Source organism: Cornus florida, unplaced genomic scaffold (genome assembly GCF_030987335.1).
Source record: "Cornus florida cultivar Cherokee Brave unplaced genomic scaffold, ASM3098733v1 CherokeeBrave_3.0.0_Hap2_Chr09, whole genome shotgun sequence".
Classification (NCBI taxonomy): Eukaryota; Viridiplantae; Streptophyta; class Magnoliopsida; order Cornales; family Cornaceae; genus Cornus; species Cornus florida.
Genome location: NW_026775579.1, coordinates 46,917,633 through 46,940,395, shown reverse-complemented (window position 1 = coordinate 46,940,395; position 22,763 = coordinate 46,917,633).

The following is a 22,763-nucleotide window of genomic DNA, read 5'->3' as shown; positions in this document are numbered from 1 at the left end:
CTCTACAAGATCTCCTCCCCTCAGAGACAAGATCTTCAGTGATTATTGAATGACTTTTGTTGATGCTTTACTTGTTTTGTTACTTGGTTTGAGAGGAAAAATGCACTTAAAATCAGTTCTGGATCTCAGATAAATCTAGGATAAGTGTAATTCATCACTATACATCTACAACATTCACTCACTTGAATTTGATGTATTGATGCAATGTTGTAAGAAGTGTTCAAGAATGAGGTTGGGAAGGTGGAAATTTGCTGTGACTATTTCTGGGGCTAGAATGAGGTTCAAGTAAACTTGTTTAAGGTTTTTACATATGCAGAAATCAAATTTGAGGACAAAAACTAGTTGCTGTAAGTTCTCACATCTCTAACCTATACAAAATCTATTTTCTGGTGCATAAAAACTTTAACTGCTTTTTGGACTGAAGTATCTTGATTTTTGATGGTTAATAATCATTAAATCATACTTATAATGTTAAATCAAGATTGTATAAACTCATTAACATCACAGAAAATTGGACTTCTGGTTAATGAACTGTAAACCCTTGAAATTAAGGATTTTTGGGCTGAGAATGTCATACTCTTTGAAGCTACTTTGATACAACTTATGGTATGTGCACTGAATAACATCAGAGCAAGTTTGTATAGGAGATTCATGCTTGAGAAAATTGAATTAAGGTCTGTTCAATCTTAAATTTACAATTCTGCCCCAGTTTACCTATTTCTGCAGAAAATTTACTGAGGTTTGTGTTACTTGCTGAAAAATGAAATATCATGCGTATACTGTTGTGCTTAACATCTGAGCATTTGTACAATAATGATTTAAGAATGTGGGAGCCATGTTTTAACCTGAGAAATTGCAGAAGACAATTTATACCCTCTGATCAAGTCATTGAAAGTGCAACATCACAGAAACTGTCTAAGTACAGTCTTGAGGGCTAAAATTCTTATATATAATGATGTGTTTGATCTCTGAACTCTTATCTGAAGATGAATTTAGATGATGAGAACACTTTCCAGGCATGAGACCCTACAGAATACCAGTTATACTCTTAGAATTAAGGCATTATAGCAGCAACAAAATTGACCCTATAGAGAGTTGTTCTGTTACTGTCTTAAGGCTGTAGACCTCTAATCTTGTTGTGCTAACTGAGAACACTGCTTGTTCAAGTGTGTTATGATTATATGAAGCTGTTAATGATGAATTTTTGCCAGAAAAATGGGTTTGTACATGTTTTGGTGTTACAATCCTCACCAACAAGGTTTTTCAAGTCTAAATCAGTGAGAAATTATACTATATTGCTTCTATCATTGTGATCCTCCTCAGAGCATATGTAGATGGGAGGTATAAGTTTATGAGAACTAAATTCAAGCCTGAATTTATACTCAATTCTGACCTTACTTCTCAGTTGAGACACTTTACAAACATCTTAACATCTGTATAATGATGGTTTAAGGCTGGGAAAACATTATTCAGGCCTAAGAAGTGTATAAGACTAGAAAAACCCCATAACATTCATCAATGAACTTGGTTTGAAGCTTCAAGCAGTTTTAGGTGTGTCTTTATTGAAATCAGCTCTGACATTATATTATCAGTGTTGTTCTTTACTGAATTCAGTGTGTCAAGCTAATGAGAATGGTGTTAAAATCCTGAGATACTACAGAATTGTTTGGTCCCTATGTCCTTTTAACTTTCAATGTCAAAAAGGGGGAGAATTAAAGCTAGAAGAGAGTGTTTGGGGGCTTTGGGGTTTTTGACATTAAAAAGCAAAAGGGGAAGCTTGTTTGTTCTATTGGTTTTGCTATTTTAATGTCAAAAGAACAAGTGGTTTAATGTACTATCTACTAAGGGCTATTTGGTAACCACAAGGGCACAAGGGGCATTTATGTCATTCTACACAAGTATATGGTCAGCTTATATGTTTCTAAGTTAGTGCATTGTGTATTAGAGCTGATAGGTATAATTCTAAGGACTTAAATATGGCTGTAAAATAGTATGTGACATGTGGAGTCTTCAAGGGCAGCATTTACAATTCAACATTGTGAATAGCTTGCTGCCACGTGCCAGTGTGGTCCTGCAAAGAGAAAATAGTAGCCTTGATTCATTGGCTAATGCAAGAAGGTTTTATCCATTATAGGGCTGGAATAAGGACCCTATATATATGTTGTTATAGCATTTGTGAAATGCCTTCCTCCTCTAACAGAAGTGTTGCAAAATAAGCTGAAAAGAAAGAAATCTCGAGATATCAAATGAACACATTTTTCTTGAAAGATTATTGTGTCAATGTGGCTGAATTTATTCTATGAAATGCACTAGTAAATGTTTATAATCTGAAGATGAAGAAGAGGGCTGGCTGTAGTTGTTTTTCTAGTTCAAAGGGAGGTTAAGGAGGGCCAAAACTACTGTGGTTACTTCAGGAGCTGAAACAAGGCTTGAGCAAATGTATTTTGATTAATTACAAGTACTGAAGGTGCTTTGGATTTCATACTGAAGTTGGCATAATCTTTCATACCTCAAAACCTCAATATTCTGTGAGTTTTTGGTTTATAATTTTAAAACTGAACTTAACCTGTTGGGATTGTGCTATTTTTTAATTAACTACCATCTGAGCATGCTTAGCTTGGTGATTAAAGGCTATTCAAGTTGAGTTTTGGGCTGAGGGGTGATTGTGTTTAGTTATGAACTTGTGAACCTTGCTAACAAAGGGTTTGAGCTGATATTTGTTTATTCTATGAACTGATATTGCTCTGTGGGATTTGTACTACTGTGATAAGCATCTACGCACCAATATACTACTAATATATAACTGAGGGTTCGAGCTCAGGTCTATGGTGCCGTGAAATTCCACTTCTACCCTTAAGAACAGTGTTGCAGTAGAAAACTGAATACTAAGCTGATTTGTAACTTTTAATTGATAACATTTTGCTATATTATGTGAAATGACTATTGGACCAAGTGTTATAATATGAAAGAGAACTAAGGGAGTTAAATTCAAGCTGGTCTAGTCACGAATTGACCAAAGTACCCCTTAAACTAGATTGTTACAGTAAAAGCAAAATACACTTGATGTGAATTACTTTTTACTGCTTTGTGAGCTGCTGTGTTATGCCCCTTTTTGATGTATCGTGTCCCAGCTTTAAAACAAGTGTAATACGTCTTTTTCAAGCTGTGGAAGACTTTGGTTGTTGAGGAATTGAAGCCTCTTAAGGCAGTGTTTGGCAAAACTGATAATCAACCTTTTTAACTGTCAAGTTACTGCTGTGAGCATACACTTTGTTATACCTTCCTTTGTTTAATGTGTTCAATGTGTGAGTAAGTGTATATTGACTATTTAAGACTGGAGGAGTAAAGTTTGGGGTGTAATTAAGGCTGAATTACAGAGTTTCCCTTTGAAGCTTAAAAGTTTAGGGTTTGCTGAACTTTAGGCTGTTTGTGAAGAAAAGTGTTATTACTTGTTGTTTGAATTGTGCTTATCATTTAATCAAGTATACTTTGCTAATATAAGACCTTGGGAGGCGTTTACAGGGCTAAACTGAAGCTACATTGTGTAGTTACCTTTTTATCCTTGATTTTAGGGTTTTAATCTATTGAGCTATAATTCTATTTTACCTTGCTGAAACAATTGAAGAAGACATCTGTGCAAGTGTATATTGGCTATACAGAGCTGTGGAAGTCCATTGTAGGCCATTATTGGAGCTAAATTGTGAAGTTACTTCATTACCCTTGAATTTAGGGTTTTAGCCTTTTGGGAGCTATTATTGATCTACCTTGCTTATCTACTTGTGTACTCCATTCAAGCTTGTGTATTTTATTGTGTAAAGGTTGTGGGAACCTAGTTTGAGCATCAAGTGAAGCTGTAGTGTGTATTGACAGTTTTACCTTTCTTGTTGTAATAAAGTGAAAGCTAGGGTTTTTTTTGCTGTGTGGTACATAAGGCTGTGTATTCATTCTTATCTTGTGTTTTTGAGTATATTGTAATTGATTAGTTTTGTTGATTAACAATAAAAAGTTTAAGTAAGACCAATTCACCCCCCCTCTTGGTCTAACAATATCTAAGACAAGGTAATAACTTTTCAGAAACTATTTAAAACTTTAAAATCCAATTGAGTTGTCTCAATTGCTCATAATCGTGTAATCAGAAATATAATATATATTAAAAATATCCCAGAGTTAAAACAATCAAACCATAGTGCTTAGATCGGGTTACATCAGTGCCCTAAGAGAGGAATTAGCTACTAATGGCGATGTAGAATATCATCTGTGTTGTTGTCGTCTTCATCATCACGGACGACACTTTTCTTCTTAGGATCTTCACCTTCTAAGGTTATGGAAACCCTAAAAGCTGCCACCACAATATCAGCCTTTGATAAGCGCCGAATATTGCATATTCAAGCGCCCTTATTTGCATTAGTTAAGTCCATTAGTTGATCATATTGTATATATTAGCTTCATTTGCATGTTTTTGTTTACTTTTAGGTTGGTTCCCCAAAGATAGTTAAAAGTGAGACTTTAATGATTTCTTGAAGAATCAAAGCATTCCGTTGCTAGGAACCGTCATTTTTGCCAAACCAGTGAACCATTGAACTCAAGGTTCTCTCCATAAAAAGTGTTAAGAACGATGATTGCGTCATCGGGCCGAGCCAAAATCATTTTAAGAAGCAAAGTGCTGCTCAATAGCCTTGCGGGCGCCCGCCATACCTTGTGGGCGCCCTCCGATTGGTCCAGAAAGTTTCCATTTTTGCGGGGCCCCGCCATGCATTGCAGGCCCTTGCCAAGTGCCGCAGCAAAGCCACCCTGACACCTCGCGGGTGCCTACCCTGCGTTGCGGGTGCCCACTAATCTGCAGACAAAAGGTCGTGGGCTGCTTCATTTCACCTAATGTTATCCCCTTGATTCAAGGGATTGCTTTGCACTTCTCTAGGGATTTTGGGCCACGAATTTAGAGTGGTTGGAAGGTTATGGTTGCTTATTAGAGGCTTGATGCATTGTATTAATCATATCTCATATTGTAAGGATATTTCTAGAGAGAGAAATATTGAGTTCTTGAGGGTGTGTGTGTATTGTGGCTCCTAGGTGCGAAAATGGAGGGTAAGATCACTTCTTCTTCTTCCTCCTTTACTTCTATTGGTAATTAACTCCCTTTCTAGGGAGGTGATGAAGCCCTTCCTTGTAAGCATGCCTTAGTTTTGGTTTAATTTGGGGGATGAAATGTATATATGGTGGTTTCATAATCTAGAGCTTTGCACTTGATGTAATGGACCTAAATTTCTATAAATGATTATGTTGAACCTATTATCTTGTCTTAGATTGTATTTTCTCATGATTGTATTGCTTGTATTTTTATAGTCACAATGAAAATGAGGTTGTGAAATGATCTTAATGGCATGTTGTTTAAGAAGTTTGATAGTCCATCGCTTAGGGCCTTCCTTTGATGGACTATTCTTGGTTTTAAACTTCATGTGCTTTTATCATTTGATTGAGGGTTTGATAATCTCTAGCTTAGTGAGCATGTCTAAGGCTATACCCTAGTTTAGATGGTTCAAGCATGTAAAACTTTGATTACCTAAGAAAATAACAAAGTTGAGAGTGCGGTTGTAACTTAGTTCACTCATGAGGTTGGAGAAGAACAAAACAGGCACACCTAAAGACTCTAAGATGACTTTAGTCGGGAAGCTTTCCATAGAGACATTCATAGGGTATTTGATTGTATAAAAGTGGTATAGGTACATGATTCATGGTATAAACAGTAGTGAGAGATGCATCACCCCAGAAGGAAGAAGACACAAGCATAAATGGTCAGCGAACGAGTCAGGTCTAAAATATATCAAAGTTTACATTCGGCTCAACCATTCTGTTAAGACATGCCTGTACAAGAAGTGTGAAAAACGGTACCATAATGTTAAAGGATTTTTTAAATTCATATTGTCAGTACTCTTAAGCATTGTCGACCGATTTTTTTCGATGTTTTTGGAGAACTGGGTTGCAATAATTTAAGTAAAATTATGAAATATTTTAAGTAATTTAGAATGATTTTTCATTAAAAATATCCATGTAAATCATGAAAAATCATCAAGAAAAATAACAAAACATCGTGATCCTCCTATAATAGATATAGTTGAAGGTCCCCAAACATCATAATGTATAAAATCAAATGGAGCAGAAGCAAAAAAACTCACTTTTATTTAATGGTAACGCATGTTGTTTTCCCAATTGACATGAAATATAATCAAAAGACTCAATTTTAACCTGACCTAACAAACCCTTAGATGCTAAGGTTTTGACATAAGACAATAATGCATGACCTAAACAAGAATGCCACAACTTAATAGTAAGGGAGTTGCACCATGCAGGGGAAGCAAAAATGGTACTAGTAGGTAGATGTAATGAAAAGAGTTCAAATAGTAGTCCTATTCTATGGCCTATCCCAAGGATCTGTCCTGTTCGAGGATCCTGTACAATACAACCATTAAAGGAAAATGTTATGTTCAAATCCAATTTAGTTAGTTGTTCAATAGATAAAATATTAAAGGAAATATTTGGAATAAGATAAACATTTGAAATAGATAATTGAGACTGAGAAATAGTTCCTATGTGAACCGAACAGAACCATATATATTTTTGTTAAAGTGAAACAATTATGGTTATTAATGGTCTGAAGTGGGATCTTATTTTAGGGCCCACTTCAAGCCATCAATGACCTTAATTGTTTCATTTTGACAAATTAGTTGGCCATGGAATGAAGTAGTTGGTCTTGCCAGTATGGCCAACACATAATTGTACCTTTAAGAATGCTATAAAAGCATTAAACTACATATTCTCACAGATAATTAATTTTATTTTTATTTTTTTCCCCCCCTGAATTGGTTGGTGTTATATACAAAAGAGAATGTAGTACAAGTGCATAAGGAGACATACCTCCTTTTACAGTTCAAGAGCTAATATAAGCCCACTTCCAGTACAAATTGGAGAACAAAATAGAATACAATGGCATAAAACAACTAAACACAAGTAAAAAATTATCTAAACTTAGTTTAAGGTAAGTCAAAACTTCCCAAACTATAGTCTTAGCAATAAATGCAGCCTGATCTTTACATCCATCATGAAGCATAGCATTTCTAGTAGTCCAAATCTTCCAAACAGTAGTTACAAACATAGCACTCAAAATCTGTCTTGACAGATTTGATATTAGTATGTAAACAGAATCAATCAACAACTTGCATCAAGTTATCACAAACTGGCATCTCCATATTCATCAAATAAAAAATTTCCTGCCAAATTGCATGTGCATAAGGACATTAATAAAATAAGTGATCATTTGTATCCAAACTCTTCCAACAGCTATGACGAATAGATGTTAACACTATCCCACGCTTCTGCAAATTAACCAAAGAAAGATATTTGTTATGTAAAATAATACACACCACCACAGCAACTCTAGGTCTGTAATACCTCCAAATTAAAGCACTCCATTTTTGTAGTTGTCCCGTAAATCTGCTTGTATTCCAGGCTACTTTCAATGAGAATTGACCAGTCCTCTAGGTAATGATATATGTTCCATGATTTATTTGAATTCTTTGAACAACCTTCTTAACTTCAATAGGCATAGAAACAGGAATGTTCCATCTACCCTCAGTTATTATATCAGCTACCATTAGATTTATGTCAATATGTCTTAATATAACAACCCCAAATTTCTATATAAGCGACTGGTTTTCATTGTCCAGTAAAATCTGTCGGACCCTAACAACTGTTTCCATAACATAGAATCACTGCATTTTGGCACCAAAGACCGAAAAGAACTGCTTTCTAAGTACACAACATGAAGCTATTTGATCCACAATTTGTCCTTCTTCTATAATAATGTAATTTTTGTAGCTAAATCAATCTTATGAATTTTTCTAACATTAAATCCTCCCTCTGAAATGGGGAGAGTAACTTGGCTCCATTTTAGTTGAGAAATTTTCTTGACATCTTGTTTACCGCACCACAAAAACTTTTTAAATCTTCTTTCAACGCCAACTTTGATTTCCCAAGGAATCTTGAAACCAAAAACCCAATGGTTCAAATAAGAATAAAGAACTGACCTAATCAATTCAGCCCTTCCAGCAATAGACAAATTGATTGTATTCCAATGATAAAATTTGGCATTAATCTTATCTGATAGAGCTCTGAAATCACCTGCTCTCAAATTCTTGTTAGATAAAGGAAAAGATGATTGAACTTTTATCTTTGTTAACTTGCAAACCTGTAGCCTCTTGAAACTGCTTAAACACTTCAAGTATAGCTTTGGCTGTGGGAATATCAGCTTTGACTACAATTAGTAAATCATCTGTATAAAAAGTATAAGAGATCTTCAGGTCTATCACTGCCACTGCTTTGTACAATTTAATCTTCCCCTCCACAATAGCTTGCTCCATTAAGTTACTAAAATATTCAATAATAAAAGAAAACAGCAGAGGTGAAAGAGGACACCCTTGCCTAAGGCCTCTAGAAGCAGAAAAATACCCAGCTGGAACCCATTACAAAGAATAGAAAACTTTAGAGATGAAATGCATGTAAAAAATCCATTTTATCCATTTATCACTAAACCCATTGCCTTGTAAAATCCTCTGTACAAATTCCCATTCCACAGAATCATAGCCTTTTTTCAAATTAACCTTCAAAGCCATTGATGGATCAACCTGCTTCTTCCCAAACCCCTTAATCAAATCAGAAACTAACAAAATGTTATCATGTAACCTTATAGTCTTAATGAAAGCTGATTATTCAGGACCAATCAAATTTAGAAGCACCAAACTCAGTTTATTTGCTAAGACCTTAGAGATAACTTTATACACTAAATTGCATAAGGCTATAGGTTTGAAATTTGCAATTTTATCCCCATGATTAGGCTTAGATATGGGAGTAAGAAAATTAGAATTAATACCTTGAGGCATATTTCCAGAGTTAAAAAAATGGCAAACAACATTTATAAGATCTTGACCTATGATCTCCCAATAATATTGGAAAAATCTTGCTGGAAATCCATCAGGACTAGGTGCCTTGTAAGGTTTGAAGTGCATAACAACATATTTTATTTCTTCAGCAGTGGTAACCCTATCTAAACTATCATAATCTTCTTGAGAAAGTATCTGTCTAGGGGCTCTGATCTCATCAGTCAACCCTCCTTGAGTCTGAAATAACAATTTTGAAAAACTAACGATTTTTGGGTTTTTGACAGTAAATGACTATTATCCCTGATCAACCTTAAAAATCATATTTAATACTAATTTTTTTAAATAATAACAGAAAAGTCAATATGTACTCTTCACCTACGAACAATGGATCCATCAACATCACTTATATATCTTGAGATTATCAGTGAAGATCAATCTTAGCCAAGAGTGTATCCAATTATTTATGCTCTTTTTTCTTTTTCGTTTTCTTTTTCTCCCCAAAAGAAACAAAAGTCAAAATATGCTTTGATTAATATGAGAGGCTCAGTAATTTTTCAATACAAGGTTGTTATGAGACAGAATAGTTCAGACTTTGAAATTGATTGTTGTGTTTTGTCATCACTTTAAAGCAATCCAGACAATAAATCTTCAAAATTTTGACCAACTTTGATTAGTATGAACCAAGACTATTTCTGATCATGTTAGGTGGTGTTTGGCTTATATATGTGTATGTATAAATTAATTATTCTGTATCAGAAAATTTTAGGTTCATCATACCAAGCTTTTTTTTTTTTCCCCATTAAATGGTATCAACATGTACACTTCACCCACTAACAATGGATCCATCAACATCACTTATATGTCTTGAGATTATTCAGTGAAGATCAATCTTAGCCAAGAGTGTATCCATTTATTTATGCTCTTTTTTCTTTTTCTTTTTCTTTTTTTTTTTTCTCCCCAAAAGAAAAAAAAAAGTCAAAATGTGCTTTGTATTTTAATTTTATATGTTATAGACACTTTAATAGCATATATATAAAGATAAAGAAATAGAGATATATAAAAAAAAGCAAGGTAATCTTATTCATTTATTGTCTCTTCTTTATCTGTTGGAGTACAATGATGATGGATATAGATAGGCTCAAGGATGAGCTTCTAGCCAACATAACAAACTGGCTCACCACTCCAAGGGATTGTCAATGATGATGTAATCAATGATGCAAGGTTCAAAGATTGCATCCACAAATGTATCTTGTGGATCCCACATCTATAACAATCCCTCTTAGGATCCACGTACAATTTTACACTAAGAATATGCCTTATTAAAACCTGGCTAAGGAAAACTTGATGGGACAAAATGCTAGCGAAGCAAAAAGAGTATAGTATTCTTGTATATCTGAAAATGGCATTGTATAGGGCCTTATTAAAACCTTGCAAGGAAAACCTAGTGGTATGATGATCACTGAATATTGCATATTCGAGCCCCTAAATATACGTATGTTGAGACCTAATATAATACTTCTATCCATTATTAGACTGATTTGTGTTTATTGTGTGTTTATAGGTACTTTCTGAGAGAAATGGTTAAAACTGAGACTTTATGATGAAAAAACTGATATTGAAGCTTACAGAGTCGTTGCCGGTCATTCAAAGCAAGCCAAGAGCTTAAATGGTGAAGTTTAGAAGAATTCAAGTACCAAAGCTCGAGCCTAAGTCTTGAGGCTCGAGCACTGCAAGAAAAAGAAAAAAAAAATCAACAAGGCATTAAAGCTCGAGCCTTATACCTCCAAAGCTCGAGCCCTACTCAGTAGTGCTCGAGCCTTACCCCAGGGTGCTTGAGCCTTGGCCTTCAAGCTCGAGCATGAGGCGTCGAAATTTGAAGAGTTGATTTTAAAGAAAACCAACCTCCGAGAGCCTCATGCTAGACCTTAAGGATCGAGCATTGTTATCCAGAGCCTGAGCTTGAGCCCCAAAAGCTCGAGCTTTGTACTTAAAGCTCGAGCCCCATGAAGTTTGGATCGAGCAATGTTAAAAGAAGAAAACCCCAAAATATTCTAAGTGTTGATGGAAAAGACGCTTCGAAAAATAGTTAATTTTTTTTGATTAAGTACAAAATTGAAGATCGAGCACCATCATTCGAAGCTCGAGCAATAATTCAAGAAAGCTCGAGCTTTGTTCCTAAAGCTTGAGCTGGAGCCCAATAGCTCAAGCCTTGCAAGACAGATTGGATTTATAAGTTATAGGGATTATTTTTTTCCAAGTCTTATTTCACTCCAGATGGGCCAGAAGACCTAAAAAGCCTACCAAACCCTTATGTCTTCTATAAAAAAAGGCATAGGCCTTGATTGAAAAAGTTTATTTTTCTCATATTATTCAAAAGGCTAATATTGTTGTGGCGGCTTTTAGGGTTTTCATAACCATAGAAGGTTAAGATACTGAGAAGAGAAGTATCGTCCGTGACGATGAAGATGAGAACAACACAGATGATATTCTGCATCGTCATGAGTAACTAATTCCTCTCTTAGGGCACTGATGTAACTCGATCTAAGTACTATGGTTTGATTGGTTTAACTCTGGGATATTTTTAATATATATTATATTTCTAATTACATAATTATGAGCAATTGAGACAACTCAATTGGATTTTAAAGTTTTAAATAGTTTAGGAAAACTTATTACCTTGTCTTAGATATAACTGTTCTGAGACTATTCTCATCCCATCCTTATGGACGGTATCAGGCAGAGCCCTGCTGGGCATAAGAATGAAGATCATGTAATAGTGTTTCAATGCTTTTTATAAATGAATGTTTTCATAGTCTATGCTTAGGAAAGATGGATTGTTTACAAAATTAGTTAAAGTAGGTAGGTGGATAGTCCATGTTAACTGCAGATAGGTTATAGTTAACTGCAATTTATAAAACATCTTTTTTAAAAACCGAATTGAATGAATGTTATTGAGTTTAATTCATTTGAAATATGAATTGCTAAATCCCCAGAGTTGAACGGTTAACCATAATATGAAGGTTGTGGTGAAGTTAAAGCCCTAAGACTGTTTTCTCTCTGATCACTTTAGTTTAATTTTAGTTTAATTTTATTTTATGTTCATGACAACCAAATCAATCAAATCAATTTAACCAGTTACCTGTAAACCAAGAAATAAGTTTGATTAGTTTTTTTTAAAAAAACAAAGAACACTTATCTCCCTGTGGGATCGACACCCTCTATATAATACTATCCTACAAAGATTCATGTTATTGCCAGTGGTAATAAACTGAACACATCAATTTTTGGCACCATTGGTAGGGAGATTTGTTTATTTGTTTAGTTTTTAATTAGTTTATTATTTTTGGTTACCAGTCTTCGGACTTTATGATATCTTACCTTAATTCTTTTTTCTTTTCAAGTGCAGGAAATTAGCAATGAGGACAAAATGCTTAAGAGATAAAAAGCTTCGGTTTATAAAACCTTTTGTAAGCTTTGGTTATTTTCTTTTGCTTGAAAATTTTATTTTTGTTACTATTAGCTTTAGTGGACTTGGTACATGTTAACTCGTCATTCTCAGTCAGAACCTTTGATATTGCATGATCCTGAAATCGAGAGAACTCTTAGTCAATTAAAAAAACTTAAAAAATATTTAAATTCGATAGAAAATTCCTCTAATAACATGGTTGATAACCGTAATGCACCGGGTAATGGAGAACGAGTGCCAGAAGCACTTGTTCCTCCACAACCACAATTAAGGGATCATTTTATTCCAACTATATACACTTCCCCTTCGTGCTTTGTATTTCCTGATGTTGATGCAACTCATTATGAGATCAAGCTTGCTATAATCCAAATGCTTCCCACTTTCCATGGGTTTGCAACAGAGGATCCTTATACGCACTTGGATGTATTTTTGGAATTGTGTTCGACTACCAAGTTAACCACTCTTTCCAATGATTCATTCAGGATGCGACTTTTCTAATTCTCTCTCAAAGATAAAGTAAAAACTTGGTTGCAGTCCCTTCCATCAAATTCTATATCTACATAGGACATGTTGCAACAAGAGTTCTTGAAAAAGTACAACATAGTGGGTAAAACCTCACAAATGAGAAGAGATAATATGGCATTTTTCCAAATCCCGGGAGAACAGTTCTATGATTCATGGGAAAGATATAATGATCTTACAAGAAAGTGTCCACATCATGATATTGCTAAATGGCACTTAGTATAGATTTTCTATGATGGTCTTTCTGATTCTCATAGGAACATGGTTGATGCATCCAATAATGGAGCTTTTCTTTGTAAGAGTCCGGCTGACGATTGGGAACTGTTTGAGGCCCTAAGTGAAAATTCAATGCAACATGCTTCTTCCTCTAGGTCTAGATCTTCACCTGGAATTCATAAGGTTGAAAAACTCTATGACGTAGAAAAATCTAGTGAGTTAGCTGCTCAAATAGAAGCATTGAACCATAGGTTTGACCAAGTCTTATCATCTAGCTATGTTCCTGTTCCTAATCTACAAACTGCCTTGCCATATGAAGTTTGTTCAATCTGTGCTAATCCTTCCCATTTTGCTGACACTTGCCCTATGATAGGACAACCATCTGAGATCCCACAGGAGCAAGTGAATGCTGCATTCTCCAAACCAACTTATAAACCATATGCTTCTACATATAATCCTAGCTAGAGAGATCATCCCAATCTATCATAGCGTAATCAAAATTAAGGAGCCACTGTTCCACAATCACAGGGATAGTACCAAAATTCATCCAACCCTCTGCCACAAAATAATTCTTTCAATCAATCTGCTATTTATTGTCCACCTCAGTTTAGGAATCAACCCACTCAAACTCCTAATCTTCCACCTCATCTTAGAAATTCTGCTTTTGAGAATCAATTACTCAATGCTCTTGCTGATCTTACAGCCAATACCTAACTTCTTAATTCTCATTCATAAGCCATAGCAATGCTAGAGGCACAAGTTGGGCAAATAGCGAGTACTCTATCTCAAAGAGAAGATAGAAAGCTGCCTAGTTAGCCAGTAGCCAACCCTAAAGGGCAGACTTACATGATTGATGGAACCAATTCCTTAGGTATTCATCATGAGTAAGTTCAGGCTATCACTACATTGAGGAGTAGTAAAGTAGTTGATAATCAAATTGAAAAAGGACAAGAAGAAAAAGAGAGCTTAGGGTTCCCATTGATCCTATCATTTATAATCTACATCCTAAGATGTTCCTTCAAAATCTATTCCACAAACCACAACAGGAGTTGAAGGTGGCGTCACTTCTTTATCTGCTCCCAACCTTGAGATAGCTTATGAGCCAAGAGCACTTGGCCTTATCCTGAACGTCTTAAGGAACCTTCCTACTTTGGTAAGCAAGGGGAGAAAATTCAAGATATGATAGAGGTCTTTAAACATGTCAAAATCAATCTTCCTCTACTTGATGTTATAAAGCAAATTCTAGCCTACTCCAAATTTCTAAAGGACTTGTGCACTCTTAATAGGAAATCCAAAAGCCAAGTTCCTAAGAAAATTTGTCTCACCGAGCAAGTCAGTGCTATTCTTAAGTACAATACTCCTCTAAAGATTAAAGATCCTGGTGCTTCTATAATTTCTTGCATCATTGGAAACAATGTGATAGAGCAAACACTTCTGATTTTGGAGCAAGTGTGATTCTTATTCCTTACTCGGTGTATGAGAAGTTAGGTTTGGGAGAGTTAAAACCTACATCGGTTGTTCTACAACTTGCTGACCATTTTATTAGAGAACCACAAGATATTGTTGAAGATGTACTCATAAAAGTGGACAAGTTCTATTTTCTGATTGATTTCCTAGTTCTTAATACAAAACTAGTCCACGATTCCAAAAAGTATATTCTAGTTATTCTTGGGCGTCCTTTTTTAACTACAACAAATGCTTGCATTAACTGAAGGACTAGAGCCATGGATGTATCTTTTGGGAATATGAAAGTCAAGCTAAACATCTTCAATGCTATTTATCATCCCCACGATGATAGTGAATGCTTCTTCCTTGATGTTATTGATAAGTTGGTTAAGGAATCACTCAACTATTTTATCCAAGGATCCTTTAGAAGCTTGTCTGAATCACTTCAACTATGAAGACTTCGATATCGAATCTTCAATTGCTGAAGTGAATTTATTGCTCAACTCCACTCTTATCACAGATTTTCCTCCTTGGAAATCTAGACTTGAGCCTCTTCCACTTCGCCTATTCCTTCCTTAGAGTCTCCACCTAAGCTTGAGCTTAAGCCACTACCGGACAAGCTTAAGTATGCTTTCTTGGGTTTAATGACACCCTCTCAGTAATCATTACTTCCAATCTCACAAGTTTCCAAGAAAATAGTCTTTTAAAAGTTCTTGAGCAAAATAAAGAGGCTATTGGGTGGAGTGTGGCTGATTTGAAAGGAATTAGTCCCACAATTTACATGTATTAGATTCATTTGGAGGAAGATTCCCAAACATCTTGGGAACTCTAATGAAGATTGAATCCCAATATGAAGGAGGTGGTTATGAAGAAAGTTGTGAAGTTACTCGATGTGGGAATAATCTATCCTATCTCAGATAGCAAGTGGGTAAGTCCTACTCAGGTAGTACCTAAAAATTCAGGTATTACAGTAGTTGAGAATTTTGAGAGAGAATTAGTTCCACAACGCACCACTACTGGATGGCGTGTATGTATTGATTATCGAAAACTCAACTTTGCTACTAGAAATGATCATTTTCCATTACCATTCATTGATCAGATCCTAGAGCAGTTGGCTGACCAGAGCTATTATTGCTCCTTAGATGAATATTCTGGCTATAATTATGTGGCCATTGATCCTAAGGACCAAGAGAAAACTACTTTCACTTGTCCATTAGGTACATTTGCATATAGACGGATGCCTTTTGGATTATGTAACACGCTAGCAACATTCCAATAATGTATGATGTTTATCTTTTCGGACATAGTTAAAAAGTTTCTCAAAGTCTTTATGGATGACTTCTTTGTTTTCGAATCCATATTTGAAAATTATCTCCAACATTTATCCCTAGTACTTCAGCGTTGTAGGGAAACAAATCTTATTCTTAGTTGGGAGAAGAACCATTTTATGGTTCAAGAGGGGATTGTTTTAGGGCATATCATTTCAAAGAGAGGTATTCAAGTTGATAGAGCCAAAATAGATTGAATCTCCAAATTGCCTCCTCCTACCTCCGTAAGGGGAGTGCGATCATTTCTTGGGCACGCCGAGTTCTATCGACGTTTCATTAAAGATTTCAGTAAAATTTCTCGTCCTTTGTGTAATCTACTTGCAAAGGACATTCCTTTTGTCTATGATGATTCATGCCTAGAAGCTTTCCATAAGCTTCGCCCTCTTCTTTTTTCAGCTCCTATCATGAATCCTTTAAACTGGGCTCTTCCATTTGAGATCATGTGTGATGCATCTGATTATGCTATGGGTGCTGTCTTGGGACAACGAGTAGATAAATTTCCTCATGTTATCTACTATACAAGCAAAACTCTTTCAGATGCACAATTGAAATATACCACTACTAAAAAAGAGTTGTTTGCAGTTGTCATTACTTTGGATAAATTCAGATCGTATCTGTTGGATTCCAAAGTAGTGGTCTGTTCTGATCATTTTGTTTTGAGACATCTTCTTTCCAAAAAGGAAACCAAACCCTGATTAATTTGATGGATCCTCTTGCTTCCAGAGTTTGATTATGAGATCCGGGATAAGAAAGGGGTCAGAGAATGTGGTAGCTGATCATCTTTCTTGAATTCTGATTGAGGATACCTCAACGTTATTTTCAGTTTGTGATTCATTTCCGAACGAACAGCTGTTTGGAGTTTCTTATACAGATTTGCCTTGGTTTGTTGATATTGTGAATTATCTCATAATAGGAAAAATTCCTTTATCATGGTCAAAGAAGGAAAAAGATCTATTCTTCTCTCAAATTAAGATGTATTATTGGGAAGATCCACAGCTCTTCAAGTATTGTACTGACTACATCATTCATAGATATGTTCCTGAGAGTGAGTTTCATAGTATTCTGACCTTCTGTCATAGATTGTCTTGTGGAGGTCATTTCAGTGCAAAGAAAACTGCAGCTAAAATTCTTCAGTGTGGTTTCTTTTGGCCTTCACTCTTTCGGGATGCGTATTTGTTTTGTAGGTCATGCCTTCGATGTCAGCAGTTAGGATCAATTTTTAGAAGAGACATAATGCCCTTAACTTCAATTTTAGTCATTTAGGTTTTTGATGTATGGGTATTAATTTCATTGGTCCTTTTGTTCAGTTAAATAAAAATGAGTATATTCTTGTGGCTGTTGATTATGTGTTTAAATTGGTTAAGGCAGTGGCTACCAAAACTGCCAATCACACAATTGTGGTTGAGTTCATTCAAACGAACATTTTTAGTCAGTTTGGTATGCCACGAGCTATTATTAGTGATAGGGGTGCTCACTACTGTAATAGGTACTTCTGTACTTTAGTATAAAAATACTCCATCACTCATAAAGTTGCTTCTCCCTATCATCCCTAAATAAGTGGCCAAGTTGAAATATCTAATCGTGAGATTAGGAGAATTCTGAAAAAAATAGTTAAACCGGATCGTATGGATTGGTCATTCAGACTAAATGATGCTTTATGGACTTACCGAACAGCTTTTAAAACTCCGATTGGTATGTTACCTTATCATCTCATCTATGGTAAAGGGTGTCATCTTCCTATAGAGTTAGAACATAGAGCTTTCTAGGCCACAAAAAAGCTCAATTTTGATATGAACTCTGCTGGTTCTAATAGGAAACTTTAACTAGCTGAGCTCAAAGAATTGCGTAATGATGATTATGAGAGTGCTAAGGTTTATAAATCCAAGACTAATGTATTTCATAACAAGCATATCTTGCATAAGACTTTTGAACCTGGGCAGAAGGTTTGGTTGTTTAATGCACGATTGAAACATTTTCCTAGAAAGCTTAAGTCACGTTGGGAGGGTTCATATATGATTATTTCTGTTATGCCTTATGGTGCAATAGAAATACAAGATTGCAAGACTGAACAAGTGTCCAAAGTTAATGGACAAAGATTAAAACCATACATTGAGGGCAGTGTGCAGAGAGGCACAGTGGAGGAAGTATAACTTCATGATCCTATTTACTTGGACTAGAGAGGTCAGTTATCGTCGAGCTATCGACATTAAACTTAGCATTTGTATGTTGTACTTTAGTTTATTTTTATTTTTAGTTTTGCTTTAATTTTTAGATTTTAGTTTATTCTTAGGTTTTAGTTTATTTTTATTTTTATTTTTAAATTAGTTAGATTTAGATTTATTAAGAAAAAAAAAATAAAAATTGAAAAAATAGAAAAATATAAAAATTTGTCCTCAAAGCTTGAGCTCTCATTATCATGCTAGAGCATCAGCTATCAAAAGCTCAAGCTTGCCCATGCTAAGCTTGAGCCATTCTTCATCGCTAACTTAAGGGTTTTTGGTGGCAGGCTCGAGGTCTAAGGTTCTAAAGCTCGAGCCCTGGGTTTTAAAAGTTTTTAAAAGCCTGAGTTTTCCTTCTTCCATTCTATCATAATCTACCTTTCTCTTAAAGTTTCTCTCCAAGTTTTCTTCTCCATACTAATTCACTATTCTTTTTTACATTCTCCTTCCAAATTTGCAAGTGCTAATCAGGTAACAACTTCATCTTCATCTTCTTCCCATTGCTTCCTTTATAGTTACCTAAATTTCTAGATTGGGGATTAGGAAAACATGAGTTTCTTTTTGGATGAAAGATTATTTGGGTTTTCATAAGTTTTCTGCATACAATAGATGTTTTAAGGACTCCTTGATTGATCTATATATTAATTTCTGAGATCTGTGCTGGTGTAGTTTCAGGCAAAGCTCGAGCTCTGCAAACTAAAGCTTGAGCCTTGGTTTGAGCTTGAGCTCAGAAGGTTAAGCTCAAGCTTCAGTTCCCAGATTGAAGAATTTAGTGGATTTTGCTGATTTAAGGGGACTTCTTTGAAGGATACTATTAATTGAAAGATTAAGATGGTTTGTTTTGCCCCTTCTAAACATGCTTGGGTAAATAAGATGTTTTACCAAGTACTTAGAAGGCAATTCCAATTTCCTATGAAATGACCTTCGATTATCAGGCATTCATCACTGATCCTCGCACTAGATGGGCTATAAAGTCCTTTAGTTATATACATCTTCTGCATCTTATGGTTCCTGTTAATAAGATTGCTTATCCTCATATTGTGCGTTTGTTTTATCTCAATCTTGTTTATAGTGAGAATGACCCTTAGGAGCTTAGAACTGTGATCGATGGGCATGAGTTGATTGTTAATCCTAATGCTATTGCTGTAGCTTTGGAATGTAATGATCAGCTTTCTCAGGTGGTAGATGAGAGGCATAGTTGTCCTAATTTCACACCTTTCCTTAGGGTACCAATTGCAGAAAATTTAATTCAAAAGTTGTGTGATGGTAGGTTTGCTAGGAGAAAGTGCAGTAGTACTACCAAGGCTAAGATTCCAAAGAGGTTATGGATTTTGGATTCCATTATCTCTGCTAATGTTCATCTTCTTGGACATAAGAATATTCAGAATACTGATTTTCTTCAGGCACTCTATGGTATTCAATTTGAGCATTGGTATTCGTTTCCTCGAATGATTTTCTGCCAGTTACTAGAGTTTTGGTCAGAGATTGGACCATATAAGAATGTTCCCACCCATAAGCTACATTTTCCATATATAATTACTAGGCAATTAGAGCTACAGGGTTGGTTTTGTGGTAGATAAGAAAAAGGAGTCTTGTGATAAATCTCCTATTTTTGGAATGAAGGAATGGAATAAGGTTTGGACATATATGCTAGCGAGTCGCCGCAATGCAGTGGAGTTTAGAAATGAGGGTTATGCAGTAGTTATTGGTAGAGTGGCAGATAAGGATAACGATGAGGCCACAAAGGATGAGATGGATACCTCTGATGGCCAGGCACCACCTCTAACGACCCACTCCACTACATGGTATGATATTGTCCGTTTTGGGCCTAAGCCCGCACGGTTTTGCTCTTGGGCTTTACCCCAAAAGGCCTCATCACTTGGAGTGACACACCTACATATAAGCACTTCACCTTTCCCTCTCCCAGGCGATGTGGGATTGTGCACCCGTAACTCGCTAATGTGGTAGCCTGTCAATGTCACGCACCCACCCATGGCACACCCGCCCACAAGATCATCACAATCCACCCCCCTTGGAGGCCCGACGTCCCCGTCGGCACACTTCTGGCTAGGTCAAGCTCTGATACCATTTATAACGACCCACTCAACCACATGGTATGGTATTGTCCGCTTTGGGCCTAAGCTTGCATGGTTTTGCTCTTAGGATTTACCCCAAAAGGCTTCACCAATTGGAGTGACACACCTACATATAAACATTTCACCTTTCCCTTTCCCAAGCGATGTGGGATTGTGCACCCGTAGCTCACCAGTGTGGTAGCCTGTCAGTGTCTCGCACCCACCCATGGGGTCATCACAATCCACCCCCTTGGAGGCCCAACGTCCTCGTCGGCAACACTTCCGGCTGGGTCAGGCTCTGATACCATTTATAATGACCTACTCCACCATATGGTATGATATTATCCGCTTTGGGCCTGAGCCCGCACGGTTTTGCTCTTTGGTTTTACCCCAAAAGGCCTCATACCAATTGGAGTGACACGACGCCTACATATAAGCACTTCACCTTTCTTTTACCCAGGCGATGTGGGACTATGCACCCGTAGCTCGCCAGTATGGTAGCTTGCCAGTGTCTCGCACCCGCCCATGGCACACCCACCCACAGGGTTATCACAATAATTATGCGGGCTCAGGCCTAAAAGGGACAATATCATTCCATGTGGTGGAGTAGGTCGTTATAAATGGTATCAGAGCCTGGTTCAGCCGGAAGTGTGCTAACGAGGATGTCAAGCCTCCAAGGGGGGTAGATTGTACTAACCTTGTGGGCGGGTGCGAGACACTGGTAGGCTACCACACTGGCAAGCTATGGGGGCATAGTCCCACATCACCTAGGTAAGGGAAACGTGAAGTGCTTATATATAGGTGTCGTGTCACTCCAATTGGTATAAGGCCTTTTGAGGTAAAGCGCAAGAGTAAAACTGTGCAAGCTCAAGCCCAAAGCGGACAATATCATACCATATGGTGGAGTGGGTCATTACAAATGGTATCAGAGCCTGACCCAGTTCGAAGTGTGCCAACGAGGACATCGGGCCTCCAAGGGGGTGGATTATGATGACCATGTGGGCGGGTGTGCCGTGGGTGGGTGCGAGACACTGATAAGCTACCACACTGGCGAGCTACGAATGCATAGTCCCACATCGCCTAGGTAAGGGAAAGGTGAAGTACTTATATGTTGGCGTCGTGTCACTCCAATTGGTATAAGGCCTTTTGGGGTAAAGCCCAAGAGCAAAACCGTGCGGGCTTAAGTCCAAAGCGAACAATATCATACCATGTAGTGGAGTGGGTCATTACAAATGGTATCAGAGCCTGACCCAGCCGGAAGTGTGCCGACAGGGACGTCGGGCCTCCAAGGGGGGTGGATTGTGATGACCCTATAGGCGGGTGTGCCGTAGACGGGTGCGAGAGACACTGTCAGGCTACCACACTGGCGAGATACGGGTGTATAAGTCCCACATCGCCTGGGAGAGGGAAAGGTGAACTATTTATATATAAGTGTGTCATCTCCAATTGGTATGAGGCCTTTTGGGGTGAAGCCCAAGAGCAAAACTGTGCGAGCTCCGGCCCAAAATGGATAATATCATACCGTATGGTGGAGTGGGTCGTTACACCACCGAGGAGGAGGCCACTACCTACAGCACATCCTGAGAGTTCTTCTCGGGCTGAGATTAGAGTGTTACATGCTAGGGTGGCAGAACTACAGGATGAACAACATTGCTGCAACAGATGTTGATTGAGCGGCAGAGCATTCTTGCTGAGTTATTACGCCGCACTTCATCTGCCACTTCTATTTCTACAAAGCCTCCTCCACCTCATATGGATTAGCGATCTAGGGCTTTTCTGTATTTTTTTATACTAGATAGGCATATTTTGTTGACTAGGGCAGTATTTTTGATGTATTTCATTCTATATGTTGTATTTCTGCCTTAAGTTTATTATTCAAAGCATTGTACTGATTATGCTTATTTATATACATGTTTTTACCTATCCTACACTTATGTTGATATTTAAGCTATATGTGATATTTCTCTGCTATTACTCCATATACTTGATATTCTGATGTGTTTTAGAGTTTGATGATTTTACTAGGTACTAAGGACCAAGTTTGGGGGTGCTTTCTCTATTTTGCCCTTCTGTACTTTTTATTAGTATATATTTGCTGGGCTGGTGTAGTATGGTAATATCTTTCTAACTCTCTTTTGTTTTCACACATTGAGGACAATGTGCACACTAAGTTTGGGGCTAAGAGGAAATTCAAAATTGATATAAAATAACACAATGCCTTGAATTTTTGATGTTACAAGCATGATTCTGAGTTTGTTGATTGTTATGTATTCTTTTTGCAGTCTGATATTGGTTAGAAATGGTCTATATGCCAAAATTATGTTGAAAAGGAATTCTTGAAAAATTTTAAAATTAGTTGGTGGCCTGTGGTCCACTTTGTTAGGATGATTATTGTTTGATGATTTTGATCTCTGAAATACTCCACTTTGCATATATTCACACTTGTATGAATTTTGTGGGGTATAAACTGAAAGTCTTATTTTATTTTAAGTTAAACTTAGATGAGCAAGTGAATTTGATAATTTTGATAACCAAGGCATATAAAATAAAAAATAAAA